This window comes from Mus caroli, unplaced genomic scaffold (assembly GCF_978045245.1).
Source record: "Mus caroli unplaced genomic scaffold, Mus_caroli_1 scaffold_18, whole genome shotgun sequence".
NCBI lineage: Eukaryota > Metazoa > Chordata > Mammalia > Rodentia > Muridae > Mus > Mus caroli.
The window spans coordinates 34,374,081-34,391,023 of NW_028227273.1; the positions used below are offsets into that span (position 1 = coordinate 34,374,081).

Sequence of the window (16,943 nt, forward strand, 5' to 3'; positions counted from 1 at the left end):
AGCTGTAACCAGAGACAACTATAACAACTAACTCCAGAGATTACCAGATGGCAAAAGGCAAACGTAAGAATCCTACTAACAGAAATCAAGACCACTCACCATCATCAGAACACAGCGCTCCCACCCCACCTAGTCCTGGGAACCCCAACACAACCGAAAAGCTGGACCCGGATTTAAAAGCATATCTCATGATGATAGTAGAGGACATCAAGAAAGACATTAATACCTCACTTAAAGAAATACAGGAGAACACTGCAATAGAGTTACAAGTCCTTAAAGAAAAACAGGAAAACAACCAAACAGGTAGAAGTCCTTAAAGAAAAACAGGAAAACACATCCAAACAGGTGATGGAAATGAACAAAACCATACTAGACCTAAAAAGGGAAGTAAAAACACTAAAGAAAACCCAAAATGAGGCAACGCTGGAGATAGAAACCCTAGAAAGAAATCTGGAAGCATAGATGCAAGCATCAGCAACAGAATACAAGAGATGGAAGAGAGAATTTCAGGTGCAGAAGATTCCATAGAGAACATCGACACAACAATCAAAGAAAATACAAAACGCAAAAGGATCCTAACTCAAAATATCCAAGAAATACAGGACACAATGAGAAGACCAAACCTACGGATAATAGGAGTAGAGGAGAATGAAGATTTTCAACTTAAAGGGCCAGCAAATATCTTCAACAAAATTATAGAAGAAAACTTCCCAAATCTAAAGAAAGAGATGCCCATGAACATACAAGAAGCCTACAGAACTCCAAATAGACTGGACCAGAAAAGAAATTCCTCCGACACATAATAATCAGAACAACAAATGCACTAAATAAAGATAGAATATTAAAAGCAGTAAGAGAGAAAGGTCAAGTAACATATAAAGGCAGGCCTATCAGAATTACACCAGACGTTTCACCAGAGACTATGAAAGCCAGAAGAGCCTGGACAGATGTTATACAAACACTAAGAGAACACAAATGCCAGCCCAGGCTACTATACCCAGCCAAACTCTCAATTACCATAGATGGAGATACCAAAGTATTCAGCGACAAAACGAAATTCACACATTATCTTTCCACGAATCCAGCCCTTCAAAGGATAATAACAGAAAAAAACCAATACAAGGATGGAAATCATGCCCTAGAAAAAGCAAGAAATTCATCCCTCAACAAACCAAAAAGAAGACAGCCACAAGAACAGAATGCCAACTTTAACAAGAAAAATAAAAGGAAGCAATAATTACTTTTTCTTAGTATCTCTTAATATCAATGGACTCAATTCCCCTATAAAAAGACATAGACTAACAGACTGGCTACACAAACAGGACCCAATATTCTGCTGCTTACAGGAAACCCATCTCAGGGAAAAAGACAGACACTACCTCAGAGTGAAAGGCTGGAAAACAATTTTCCAAGCAAATGGTAGGAAGAAACAAGCTGGAGTAGCCATTCTAATATCAAATAAAATCGACTTCCAACCCAAAGTTATCAAAAAAGACAAGGAGGGACACTTCATACTCATTAAAGGTAAAATCCTCCAAGAGGAACTCTCAATTCTGAATATCTATGCTCCAAATGCAAGGGCAGCCACATTCATTAAAGACATTTTAGTAAAGCTCAAAAGCACACATTGCACCTCACAGAATGATAGTAGGAGACTTCAACACACCACTTTCAACAATGGACAGAAGGTAGAAACAGAAACTAAACAGGGACACAGTGAAACTAACAGAAGTTATGAAACAAATGGACTTAACAGAAATCTACAGAACATTTTATCCTAAAACAAAAGGATATACCTTCTTCTCAGCACCTCATGGGACCTTCTCCAAAATTGACCACATAATTGGTCACAAAACAGGCCTCAACAGATACAAAAATATTGAAATTGTCCCATGCATCCTATCAGACCACCATGGACTAAGGCTGACCTTCAATAACAACATTAATAATGGAAAGCCAACATTCACGTGGAAACTGAACAACACTCTTCTCAATGATAACTTGGTCAAGGGAGGAATAAAGAAAGAAATTAAAGACTTTTTTAGAGTTTAATGAAAATGAAGCCACAACATACCCAAACTTATGGAACACAGTGAAAGCATTTCTAAGAGGAAAACTCATAGCTCTGAGTGCCTCCAAAAAGAAACTGGAGAGAGCACACACTAGCAGCTTGAAAACACATCTAAAAGCTCTAGAAAAAAAGGAAGAAAATTCACCCATGAGGAGTAGGTGGCAGAAATTAATCAAACTCAGGGGTGAAATCAACCAAGTGGAAAAAAGAAGAACTATTCAAAGAATCAACCAAATGAGGAGTTGTTTCTTTGAGAAAATCAACAAGACAGATAAATCCTTAGCTAGACTCACTAGAGGGCACAGGGACAACATCCTAATTAACAAATTCAGAAATGAAAAGGGAGACATAACCACAGATCCTGAAGAAATCCAAAACACCATCAGATCCTTCTACAAAAGGCTATACTCAACAAAACTGGAAAACCTGGACGAAATGGACAAATTTCTAGAGAGATACCAGGTATCAAAGTTAAATCAGGATCATGTTAATGATCTAAACAGTCCCATATCCCCTAAAGAAATAGAAGCAGTCATTAATATTCTCCCAACCAAAAAAAGCCCAGGACCAGATGGGTTTAGTGCAGAGTTCTACCAGACCTACAAAGAAGATATAATTCCAGTTCTGCACAAACTATTTCACAAAATAGAAGTAGAGGGAACTCTACCCAACTCATTCTATGAAGCCACAGTTACTCTGATACCTAAACCACAGAAAGATCCAACAAAGATAGAGAACTTCAGACAAATTTCCCTTATGACTATAGATGCAAAAATCCTCAATAAAATTCTCGCTAACCGAATCCAAGAACACATTAAAGCAATCATCCATCCTGACCAAGTAAGTTTTATTCCAGGGATGCAGGGATGGTTTAATATATTGGAAACAATCACCCATGGAAGGAGTTACAGAGATAAAGTTTGGAGCTGAGACAAAAGGATGGACCATCTAGAGACTGCCATATCCAGGGATCCATCCCATAATTAGCCTCCAAACGATGACATCATTGCATACACTAGCAACCGTTTGCTGAAAGGACCCTGATATAGCTGTCTCTTGTGAGATTAGGCTGGGGCCTAGCAAACACATAAGTGGATGCTCACAGTCAGCTATTGGATGGATCACAGGTCCCCCAATGGAGGAGCTAGAGAAAGTATCCAAGGAGCTAAAGAGATCTGCAACCCTGTAGGTGCAACAACATTATGAACTAACCAGTACCCTGGAGCTCTTGACTCTAGCTGCATATATAACACAAGATGGCCTAGTCGGCCATCACTAGAAAGAGAGGCCCATTGGATATGCAAACTTTATATGCCCCAGTACAGGGGAACGCCAGGGCCAAAAAATGGGAAGGGATGGGTAGGGAAGTAGGGGGGAGGGTATGGGAGACTTTTGGGATAGCATTGGAAATGTAATTGAGGAAAATACGTAATAAAAAAAATATTTAAAAAAAAGAAAGATAGCAAGAACTAGAGCTGATGGATCAATGCAGGGAAACATCATCTTCCAGACATAACAGGATGCACATACATTGAACTCACAGAAAATGTAAGAATACGCACAAGATCTGCACAGGTTCAAACTAGATTAAAAATTCCCAGCTCTAGCCAGGTATGGTGGCACATGCCTTTAATCCCAGCACTCGGGCGGCAGAGGCAGGCACATTTCTGAGTTCAAGGCCAGTCTGGTCTACAAAGTGAGCTCCAGGACAGCCAGGACTATACAGGGAAGCCCTGTCTCGAAAACAACATCAACAACAACAACAACAAACCAAACAAACAAACAAAAATTTTCAGCTCTGTGAAGAGAAAGGAGACATAAATTCCATGCCAATCAAGAAGTTACTTGTGATTATAGATGCTATGCAACTCAAAATCAATTTCTGTCATGTTCAGGAGTAGTTGTCTAAAACAAAAGAGATTCCATGTGTGTTTAGTTTGGTTTTTCTTCAGTTTTATGTTATTTGTTTTTTATTTTGTATTATTAGATCTTTTGCTTGTTTGTTTTGATTTACATTATTGTTTTATCTTATTTGAGATAAAGAACATGATCTCGAATAGATAGATAAGTGGGGATTGATCAAGGGTGAAGCATATCAAAATATATTAATTTAAAATATCAATCAATAATCTGTGGTGTTAAAATAGAATGAACTAGACAGGAAAAATAAGAATTTTTCTTCACAAATATCTAGTTAAATACACAGAAAATATGGATATCCATCATGAAGCAGAAAAGTAGAATGTGAGTTTTTAATGGCAGTATTCTCCCCTGAGTGAGTCCCAGATATTTGGATTATGGCTATTTTCTCCATTTTCATGTTTAAAATTGAATGTTTTGTTAGACTTCAAATATCAGAACATATGAAAGCAAAGCAGTGATTGCAGAAGTTTTATTTTCTTCTTTACATTTATATACATATACCTATATACACATACACACATACATCTATACACATACATGTATAAATATATATATATATATATATATATATATATACAAATATATACAGATGTATGTGTTCCAGAACTTGAAATATTTGATTACCCAATATTTTGCATTATATCCTATAATATTTTTATATTTAAATATCTGTAGATAAATAAATTCATTTATCTTAACAATTTAAATAGTTATTGGTTAAATATATAAATATTTTTGAGGTGCTTACCTAAATACATGCTGGTTTCTGAATGTATTTGTGATTAACTTATCTATAGGTCTATATATCTATACATATCTATGTATAATGTTAACTAAATATTTTGTTCACAATGCAGGTTGACAAAGTTTTTTTTTTGGTTTTTTAGATTTTGCATATCAAGAGTCAAAAATGAACAAATCAAAATTCTACTCATAAAGTAGAATCTTCATACTTTGTACAGAAATAGATAGAAATAATAATAAATGTGTATTGTAATATAGTCTTACTAGTTAGATAAAAATGTAGGGAGGGATAACATATGACTTAAATAAATTTTAGAATTTTACTATCAAATAGAATGTGAATGTTCACCTGTGAATCATTCATCGATGGAATGATTTAATCACTTGTAACCTATGAGCCTTAAAATACTAGATAGCATGGCCTGATGTAGCCCAAAAGCCATAGCTTTCTGAAAATAAAATTACCAGGCAGTTTGAATAATTAATAAAGTTAATAGAATAATCATAGTATATTACTCATAAATATATTCTGAATCTAATATATATTTAGCTAAGTACCACAAAATAATATTTATATACTTAAGCAGAATATAAATTGTTAAGCTAACTAAATGAATTAATGGATATTGCTATGATATATAAATAACATAATACATTACTTTGATTCAAATATTTTTGGTTTTTTTTTTATTTTTAAAACAGGGTCTTTCTATGTAGTTCTGACTATCTTGGAAAGTGCTATATAAACTAGACTGGTCTCCAACTCACACAGAACTACCTGTTTCTGTTTTATTCCTGCTTGCATTACAAGCATGCAGCACCAATCCTTGCTTGGTTGTAGTACTTTTTATTAACCACATAAATGTTTACTGGAAGCAGTTGCAACTGTGTTCTAAGGACATGGTGCTGACTGTCACATGGTTTGTGGGAGAGATGGTTTCACAGTGGTAGTAAATATGAAACAGTGTGGGATTCTTTTTTTTATTAGATTTTTTTTTCATTTACATTTCAAATGCTATTCCAAAAGTCCCCTGCCCTGTTCCTCAACCCATCCACTCCTGCTTCCTGGCTCTGTCATTTTCCTGTACTGGGGCATATGATCTTCCCAAGACCAAGGGCCTTTCCTCCCAATGATGACCCTGATATAGCTGTCTCTTGTGAGGCTATGCCAGTGCCTGGCAAATACAGAAATGGATGCTCACAGTCATCTATTGGATGGAACACAGAGCCCCTAAAGAAAGGAGCCAGAGAAAGTACCCAAGGAGCTAAAGGGGTCGGCAATCCTATAGGAGGATCAACAATATGAACTAATCAGTACCCCACAGAACTGTCTCTCTAGTGCTTGGGATTCTTAACTAGGTTAACCATAGGAGATTTTTTGATGTATTGAACTTAACATAAGGGACCACTGGTGCATGACAAGTTCAATTTTTTTTACTCCTCCTTTCACTATGTAATTTTTTTCCAAAAATTATTCCAAATGCATGTGTTTTAACATGCCATATTGTTGGTTGGAATCATACTTTCTACTGTCTGAACTTCAGGATCCATTTCAAAATATACTATATATTGACATGTATAATACATGCCAACAACATTATCACAACATGTAAATTGAAGGGAGAGGAAGAATAAATAATTGTTTTAATGCAAAAATTAAAGCAAAGATGGCAAATATCTGTGATTGAATGTCATTGTGTCATCCCAACAAATTTCAATGGTGTCTATGCATCTGAAAATGATCATGGATAAAGAAATGTCATTAGCAACCTGAAGGGAGAAATGTTGTTATTTGGAATTCATGAAATTATTGGATAAGTTATCTCATGGAAGAATTATTTTTCTATAGGTAGCAGAAATTCTCTGGTTGGTGTTTCTGACTGAATAAAAATAAGAAAGTAAGCTAAATATGAACATTAATCACATTTTGCTTCCTGATTTTGAACACAATGAAACCAGGGTCTCAAACTTTTGCTTTCAATGCTTTTCTGTTCATAATGGTATACCTTATTTGCTTATTTTACACATATTTTATCAATGAAAACAAGAAAATAACTAATATACTAAGTACAATTTGACAAAAATGTATTAGTGGGGTGACCTATCATGTAAAGACAGCATTGAAGGTCTGTGCTTTAGCTAGATTGACAGGTTAAACAGTAAACTCTTTCACTGATTGGGTATGCAAACATATTAAATTGTCAGTGAAAAATTATAATCATTAATTATACAACTTAATATGTCGCACACCTTATCAGAAACTTAGGGAAATATTTCAAAATTTAGAAAAGTAGAAAGAAAACAAGTGTATTCCAGCATATTTCTCTCTACAGAAGCCCCTCAACTTGCATATAATGAAAGAGACTCTGCTGATAAAATTTGACTGTCTTTTTTTTTTTACACTTATTGTGTATATTGACAGTTCTCAGTACTCATGCTCATCATACCGTTTTTAAAGACATTTAATAGTTCCTCCTTTTTATATATAATTTATGATTAATTTATAGAAGCATAAAGAATATTCTGACTTCTGCTTCTAATGATGTAGTCTTTAAATTGGACAGCATAAACAGACTCCTAATACTGTCATGCCGATAGGTCATTACATCATTCAATTATTGAATAAGATTCTTATTTCTTAATATGGTAATTAACCTAGATATATCACAAATGTCCAATGTGCAGAGAGTAAGAGACTTTGAAATGCTTGGCCCCGAATGAGGTGTTTTTATCACACTCTTTCCCCCTCTAGTCTCAGATATCTATGCAGAAGATAGAGTGGAAAGAATGCAAGACTGTCAGAGCCAGAAGTGTAGATGACTTTAAAGATGTATTTCAGAAATATCAAGCCATATATATATGAACATGATGCAGGAAAGCTGCATACCTTCAAGCAAGGCAAATCCAACCTGTGGTAGAAAAGGGAGTCCCAAAGCTACAGGAGGAAGTCGGGAGAGATATATCTTATCAAAACACATTGTATGAATTTCTTAAATACTGAATAAATATATCATAAAATATAAATTTTTTAGTGTATATAGTTGTTCAAAAGTAGTTTATTACTAACACTGCATGCAATAAAAAAAAAAAAAAAAAAAGATATGGCCCGGCCCAGGAGCACTTTGCCTGAGCATCAGCAGCAGACATCTTGGTTCCGGGACTCCACTGAGAGTATTCTGCATAGGTGAGAGTGTGAAATACAGTAGCTAACAGCTTCTGGGACAGGCAGGAGCCACAGAGCTTCTAAGGCAGGCCCCTTTAAGGGCCCCAGACATCTGGCCACTTTCCCGGCTAGAGAATAGGGGTCCGCCCAGCCCAAGAGCGCTTTCCCTGAGCATCAGCTGCAGACATCTTGGTTCCGGGACTCCTCCTGCAGAGTATTCTGCAGAGGTGACAGTGTGGAATATAGAAGCTAACAGTTTCTGGGACAGGCCAAAAACCTCAGCTTCAGGGACAGGTCCTGTTTTGGACCTTCATCTTCGGCCAGGAGGGAGGCCCTAACGCCAGATTTCTGTGCACCTTCCCTGTAAGAGGAGAGCTTGCCTGCAGAGAGTGCTCTGACCACTGAAACTCAGAGGAGAGAGCTAGTCTCCCAAGTCTGCCAATAGAGGCTAACAGAATCACCTGAGGAATAAGCTCTAACCAGAGACAATTAAATCAACTAACTCCAGAGATTACCAGATGGTGAGAGGCAAATATAAGAATCTTACTAACAGAAACCAAGACCACTCACCATCACCAGAATCTAGCACTCCCACCTCGCCCAGTCCAGGGCAGCCCTACACACCCGAAAAGCTAGACCCGGGTTTAAAAGCATATCTCATGATGATGGTAGAGGACATCAAGAAGGACTTTAATAACTCACTTAAAGAAATGCAAGAGAACACTGCAAAACAGGTAGAAGATCTTATAGAGGAAGCACAAAAATCCCTTAAAGAATTACAGGAAAACACGAACAAACAAGTGATAAAATTGAATAAAACCATCCAAGAACTAAAAAGGGAAGTAAAAAGAAAACCCAAGTGAGGCAACGCTGGAGATAGAAACCATAGGAAAGAAATCTGGAACCATAGATATAAGCATCAGCAACAGAATACAAGAGATGGAAGAGAGAATCTCAGGTGCAGAAGATTCCATAGAGAACATTGGCACAACAATCAAAGAAAATACAAAATGCAAAAAGATCCTAACTCAAAACAACCAGTAAATCCAGGACACAATGAGAAGACCAAACCTACGGATAATAGGAGTACATGAGAATGAAGATTTTCAACTCAAAGGGCCAGCAAATATCTTCAACAAAATTACAGAAGAACACTTTCCAAATCTAAAGAAAGAGATGCCCATGAACATACTAGAAGCCTACAGAACTCCAAATAGACTGGACCAGAAAAGAAATTCCTCCAGACACATAATAATCAGAACAACAAATGCACTAAATAAAGATAGAATATTAAAAGCAGTAAGGGAAAAGCATCAAGTAACATATAAAGGCAAGACTATCAGAATTACACCAGATTTTTCATCAGAGACTATGAAAGCAAGAAGAGCTTGGACATATGTTATCCAGACCCTAAGAGAACACAAATGCCAACCCAGGATACTATACCCAGCCAAATTTTCAATTACCTTAGATGGAGAAACCAAAGTATTCCATGACAGAACCACATTCACACATTATCTTTCCACGAATACAGCTCTTCAAAGGATAATAACAGAAAAAAAAAATACAAGGATGGAAACAATGTCCTAGAAAAAGCAAGAAGGTAATCCCTCAACAAACCGAAAATAAGACAGCCACAAGGACAGAATGCCAACTTTAACAACAAAAATAATAGGAAGCAACTATTACTTTTCCTTAATATCTCTTAATATCAATGGACTCAACTTCCCAATGAAAAGAAATAGACTAATAGACTGGCTACACAAACATGACCCAAAATTTTGCTGCTTACAGGAAACCCATCTCAGGGAAAATTATAGACACTACTTCAGAATGAAAGGCTGGAAAACAATTTTCCAAACAAATGGCCTGAAGAAATAACTAGAGTAGCCATTCTAATATCTAATAAAATTAACTTCCAACCCAAGGTCATCAAAAAAGACAAGAAGGGGCACTTCATACTCATCAAAAGTAAAATCTTCCAAGAGGAACACTCAATTCTGAATATCTATGCTCCAAATACAAGAGAAGCCACATTCATTAAAGAAACTTTTGTAAGCTCAAAGCACACATTGCACCTCACACAATAATAGTGGGGGACTTCAACACACCATTTTCACCAATGGACAGATCATGGAAACAGAAACTAAACAGGGACACAGTGAAACTAACAGAAGTTATGAAACAAATGGATCTAACAGATATCTACAGAACATTTTATCATTAAAAAAAAAGATATACCTTCTTCTCAGCACCTCATGGTACCTTCTCCAAAATTGACCACATAATTGGACACAAAAGAAGCCTCAACAGATATAAAAATATTGAAATTGTCCCAAGCATCCTTTCAGATCACCATGGACTAAGGCTGAACTTCAATAACGACATAAATAATAGAAAGCCAACATTCATGTGGAAACTGAACAGCACTCTTCTCAATGATAACTTGGTCAAGGGAGGAATAAAGAAAGAAATTAAGGACTATTTGGAGTTTAATGAAAATGAATCCTCAAAAATACCCAAACTTATGGGACACAATGAAAGCATGTCCAAGAGGAAAACTCATAGCTCTGAGTGCCTCCAAAAAGAAACTAGAGAGCACATATTAGCAGCTTGACAACACACCTAAAAGCTCTAGAACAAAAGGAAGCCAATTCACCCAAGAGGAGGAAATAATCAAACTCAGGGGCAAAATCAACCAACTGGAAACAAAAAGAATTATTCAAAGAATCAACCAAACAAGGAGCTGGTTCTTGAGAAAATCAACAAGATAGACAACCCTTAGCCAGATTCACTAGAGGGCACAGGGAAAGCATTCTAATTAACAAAATCAGAAATGAAAAGGGAGACATAACAACAGATCCTGAAGAAATCCAAAACACCATCAGATCCTTCTACAAAAGGCTATACTCAACAAAACTGGAGAACCTGGATGAAATGGACAAGTTTCTAAACAGATACCAGGTACCAAAGCTAAATCAAGATCAGGTTAATGATCTAAACAGTCCTATATCCCCTAAAGAAATAGAAGCAGTCATTAATAGTCTCCCAAACAAAAAAAGTCCAGGACCAGATGGGTTTAGTGCAGAGTTCTATAAGACCTTCAAAGAAGAACTAATCCCAGTTCTTCACAAACTATTCCACAAAATGGAAACAGAAGGTATCTTACCCAACTCATTCTATGAAGCCACAATCCTCTGATACCTAAACCACAAAAAGACCCAACAAAGATAGAGAACTTCAGACCAATTTCCCTTTTGAATATCAATGCAAAAATCCTCAACAAAGTTCTCACTAACCGAATCCAAGAACACATCAAAACCGTCATTCATCCTGACCAAGTAGGTTTCATCCCAGGAATGCAGGGATGGTTCAATATACTGAAATCCATCAACGTAATCCAGTATATAAACAAACTCAAAGACAAAAACCACATAATCATCTCCTTAGATGCGGAGAAAGCATTTGACAAAATCCAACACCCATTCGTGATAAAAGACTTGGCAAGATCAGGAAATCAAGGCCCATACCTAAACATGATAAAAGCAATCTACAGCAAACCAATAGCCAACTTCAAGGTAAATGGTGAAAAGCTGGAAGCAATCCCACTAAAACCAGTGACTAGACAAGGCTGCCCACTTTCTCCATACCTACTCAAAATTGTACTTAATGTCCTAGACAGAGCAATTCGACAACAAAATCAAGGGGATACAGATTGGAAAGGAAGAAGTCAAAATATCACTTTTTGCAGATGATATGATAGTATATATAAGTGTCCCTAAAAATTCTACCAGAGAACACCTAAGCCTGATAAACAGCTTCAATGAAGTAGCTGGATATAAAGTTAACTCAAACAAGTCAATGGCCTTCCTGTACACAAAGGATAAACAAGCTGAGTAAGAAATTAGGGAAACAGCACCCTTCTCAATAGTCACAAACAATATAAAATACCTTGGTGTGACTCTAACTAAGGAAGTTAAAGATCTGGATGATAAGAACTTCAATTCTCTCAAGAAAGAAATTAAAGAAGATCTCAGAAGATGGAAAGATCTCCCATGCTCATGGATTGGCTGGATCAATATAGTAAAAATGGCTAGCTTGCCCAAAGCAATCTACAGATTCAATACAATCCCCATAAAAATTCCAACTCAACTCTTCAACGAATTAGAAATGGCAATCTGCAAATTCATCTGGAATAACAAAAAACCTAGGATAACAAAAACTCTTCTCAAGGATAAAAGAACCTCTGGTAGAATCACCATGCCTGACCTAAATCTGTACTAAAGAGCAATTGTGATAAAAACTGCATGGTACTGGTATAGTGACAGACAAGTAGACCAATGGAATAGAATTGAACACCCAGAGATGAACCCACACACCTATGTTCACTTGATATTTGACAAGGGAGCAAAAACTATCCAGTGGAAAAAAGACAGCATCTTTAACAAATGGTTCTGGCACAACTGGCAGTTATCATGTAGAAGAATGCAAATTGATCCATTCCTATCTCCTTGTACTAAGGTCAAAGCTAAGTGGATTAAGGAACTCCACATAAAGCCAGAGACACTGAAACTTATAGAGGAGAAAGTGGGGAAAAGCCTTGAAGATATGGGTACAGGGGAAAAATTCCTGAATAGAACAGCAATGGCTTGTGCTGTAAGATCGAGAATAGACAAGTGGGACCTAAAAAATTCCAAAGCTTCTGCAAGGAAAAAGACACTGTCAATAAGACAAAAAGGACACCAACAGATTGGGAAAGGATCTTTACCTATCCTAAATCAGATAGTGGACTTATATCCAATATATATAAATAACTCAAGAAAGTGGACTCCAGATAATCAAATAACCCCATTAAAAAATGGGGCTCAGAGCTAAACAAAGAATTCTCACCTGAGGAATACCGAATGGCAGAGAAGCACCTGAAAAAATGTTCAACATCCTTAATCATCAGGGAAATGCAACTCAAAACAACCCTGATTTTCCACCTCACACCAGTCAGAATGGCTAAGATCAAAAATTCAGGTGACAGCAGATGCTGGTGAGGATGTGGAGAAAGAGGAACACTCCTCCATTGTTGGTGGGATTACAAGCTGGTACAACCACTCTGGAAATCAGTTTGGCGGTTCCTCAGAAAATTGGACATAGTACTACCGGAGGATCCAGCAATACCTCTCCTGGGCATATATCCAGAAGATGTCCCAACCGGTAAAAAGGACACATGCTCCACTATGTTCATAGCAGCCCTATTTATAATAGCCACAAGCTGGAAAGAACTCAGATGCCCCTCAACAGAGAAATGGATACAGAAAATGTGGTACATTTACACAATGGAGTACTACTCAGCTATTAAAAAAATGAATTTATGAAATTCCAAGGCAAATGAATTCCTAGCAACAATATAATACTCAGAACTGTATGTAACTCTGTTCCAAGGGATCCAACAGTCTTTTCTGACCTCCAAGGCAAAAGCTATTCATATGGTGCACAAATAACACCCATGAAATACACTTACACATATAAAATATATTTTTAAAAAATCCTAAAAGAGTTCTTTAATAAAATAATAATGGGGATTAATATCAATGAATCATATAAGGAGTTGCAGTGTAAGTATATTTGAAGAAGTTATGGAAGCCCCTTACTTTGTACAGTTAATATACACTAAAAATAGTTTTCCTTTTTGAGGATTTATTGTGTGAGAAATCTGCAAGAAATGGAGTAAGATGTGAACAGAAGTACTGTTTTCATCATGAGCATAATAGAGATGTCTTTAGAAAGGAATGCAGTTTTTTCCCATAGCTGGATGACCATTTATGATTTTCATTATGAAGTATAAAATATTTACACAAAAACTGAATGTGAGAAATAATAGCATTAAATGATTTCTGAATCACATTAGAAAATTCACTAAAAAATCCTCCAATATAAATACTAAAAAAGAATCTTTTACATTTTTTTGCCATGACATAAGTAGCCTTTATATTTCCCAAATTACTTTTATACTGGAAAAATATGAAAGTTACATCCTTGAAGCTTGCTCTATGAAATGTGATTTGTGCATTTATAGGCTGAGAGCATCAAGTACTGTAGAATGAAGAAATGTTTAACATTTTCTACATATTGTCATATAAGTGCTTTCAATGAATACATGTATGATCATTTGGGTCTTAGAAATAATCTGACCACTTAAATCTGTCATCATTACTTCATTTAACTTTACAAGACAATATCCAATATCAAAGTTAACACAATTACATCTAGCATTGGAAAATTTCTTAAGCTTTTATGAATTAAATTTTGACAGTCAGATAATGACATCTGATTTGTAACAGATAAACATGAGAATGGGATATCACATCTTTTAAATTTTTCTATTAGATAAATCAAGACATTAAAGTATTAGAGGACTTAGGTTTTAAGTGAAACACAAGCAAACTTCATTCAAAAAATCTTAAAGATATTACATTTTTCCCCCAATGAGAACTGGTTAACTCTGGATGCATAACAACTTATCACAAATTTCACAGGTTCAATCAATATCTATTTACTCTGTCACAGTTGGGTAAATCTGAAATCCAGGTGGAACTGACTGGTTTCTCTGTTTTTATGAAGTCCACATCTGAAATCAAACTGTTCAAGGTGAATTTTTATTTGGAAGCCTTTGCGTAAAATGGATATGTTCACTCCTAAGCTCAGGCAGGTTCTTGGTAGGTTTATATTTTCACTGTTTGTATGTCTTCTTTACTTGCTGGCCAGTCCTCCGGCAAGGGCCCTCTTGTCTCTGACATGATCCAACTTGTCCACTTATGGTCCTTCCATGAATACAGAGATCAGGTGAAACCAGGCTCCAGACACAGGTCTTTTATTTCCTTTATGCTGAACTAATGATCAAAAAGAAAATCACAAATTCAATGGGACAATATTTTTTATGAGTTTATGTGTTTACTTTACATTTCAATCACAGATTTCCCTCCCTCCTCTCCTCTGAGTTCCTCCCTCTCAACTCATCTCTCCCCACTTCCCCTCCTTTTCTCCTCAGAGAAGTGGAGGCATGGATATCAACTGGTCTTGGCATAGTAGAAGCAGGACTTGTTGCTTCTTCTCCAATTAAGCATAGATAAAGAATCCCAGTTAGAGGAAAGGGGTCCAAAGATAGGCAACAGAGTCAGAGAGGAAGATCAAGCTCCACATTTGTTACCTATGCATACAGAGCCTAAGTCCATCCCATGCTTGCTGTTTGGTTGGTGGTTCAGTCTCTGTAAGTCCCAATGGAAGGGCCAACATTTTTAAAGTGACCCTCCCCTTCTTAATACATACAGAATTCTATAAAAGTTGTGTTGTCTCACAGATTTTTCTCTATATATCCAACTTATCTCCTTCATATTTGTTATAGAAATAGAAATTTGGAGACATTTTCTTTTAAATTTTCAATGTAGAGCTTGTTGAAAGGAATTCGATGTATATTACTTATCCAAAGAAGAACAGATCAATGTATGGGAAAACAGTATGGATTGACAGACAATATGATGGTAACAACTTAAATGTATCATGTATGAAATATTTCAAAATTAAAAAACTGCTCCTTAGAGGAGCATATGCTTCAGTAACAGTAAGAAATATTGTGAAATTAATTGGAGCAGTGAAGCTTTTAATTGCTTATAAAAACAACTCTAAATTGGTATAAATAAATAAATAAATATTGTAGTATTTACAGGTAGCTTCTTTCCCCTGATGGAACTCACTGGAAAAAAAGATTCATTTCTTTCCATAATTTATATAAGCATTAGCTTTATTTTCTGATTTCAATAGTACCTATACTTCTACATTAGCAAATGAGGGAAAAATCCAGTACACCTCATGAACAAAAATTGAATGGAACTTAAATATTTTATTTGTAAAGTCCAGATTTATAAAGCTACAATACTTTGAAACACTCATTAAGAATGAAAAAAAAAAAGACATGATAATTTGACATTTTTACTCAAAAGCCTTTCTTCAAATATCATGGTGATTATAACAAATTCTTTGAGAACTTCAATTTCTTGTGGCATAGTTACATTTGTGTAAGAAAATATATAAATGTACATGGACAGTAAATAAGCTGCAGAATCATTAATAGGTCAGAATAAAAGCTTTAAACACATAAGAAAGAGTCACCTGGGCACATCATATTTTTCTATGCTCCTTTAGTCAGTATTTTGTATGTTCCTCTTAAGCAAACTATTTGGAGTATTGTTATATCATAGAGGTGCATCTGTTTAAGATGATGTAAAATGAGGGTATCTCCTAAGACTATTCAAGATGACCAGCTACTAGGAGAACACTTCTAGGTAACAGAAGAGCTGTAAAAACCTTCCAATACCCATCATGTCATCCTAAACCATATTTGACAAATGATCACTGCTAATTGTACAGGCAGTGTAGTGCAAAGTACCTATAAAGTGTTTTTAACTCATTCTTCCAGATACTCAAGTGAAGGAAGGAACAAATGAGGAGAGAAGCAAAGAGAGAGAGAGAGAGAGAGAGAGAGAGAGAGAGAGAGAGAGAGAGAGAGAGAGAGAGAAAGAGAGAGAGAGAGAAAGAGAGAACACACCATGAATCCAAAAATTCAACTTGCTTAATTACACATTCCAATATTCCATTTAGGTACTTTGCAATAGAATTGTGGTTTACATCATTTAGTAGTCAAGGGAGTTAGATGAAAATGAAAATTGGATTATCCTGTGTCCTGAACAAAGCAGAGAAAGGAGTAGATTCTCCAAAAGATGACACTTTATCCCCTACCTCTATCTGCATGGCTTCTAGTTTCATTACCTAAGTGAATGAAACATTTTCATATGGTAGAGATTATTTTCATCCCCGCCCAGAGTTTCTACTCCATAGTTGCTTACTTATTGAGTTCCCAGAAGAAAGACATACTCACAGCCTTTATATTTATTAAAAAACCTTAAACAACACAAGAGCTAGGCAACTGCCTACTCTCCATGCTGTTAGAATCTATTTTCCTATTGATACTCCAAATTATTGCTTACTATTTACTAT

The 16,943-nt window shown here is 35.9% G+C and overlaps 1 long non-coding RNA gene across 1 annotated transcript in view; it reads right to left on the reverse strand.

Moving 5' to 3' along the window:
- Positions 1–14,387: 14,387 nt before the first annotated feature.
- The window catches only part of LOC147000384 (uncharacterized), a 35,825-nt gene continuing 33,269 nt past the window's right edge, over positions 14,388–16,943 (reverse strand). Inside the window, exon 3 of the long non-coding RNA XR_015045996.1 lies at positions 14,388–14,782. This is a non-coding gene — a long non-coding RNA (uncharacterized LOC147000384). The remainder of the gene's footprint in view (positions 14,783–16,943) is intronic.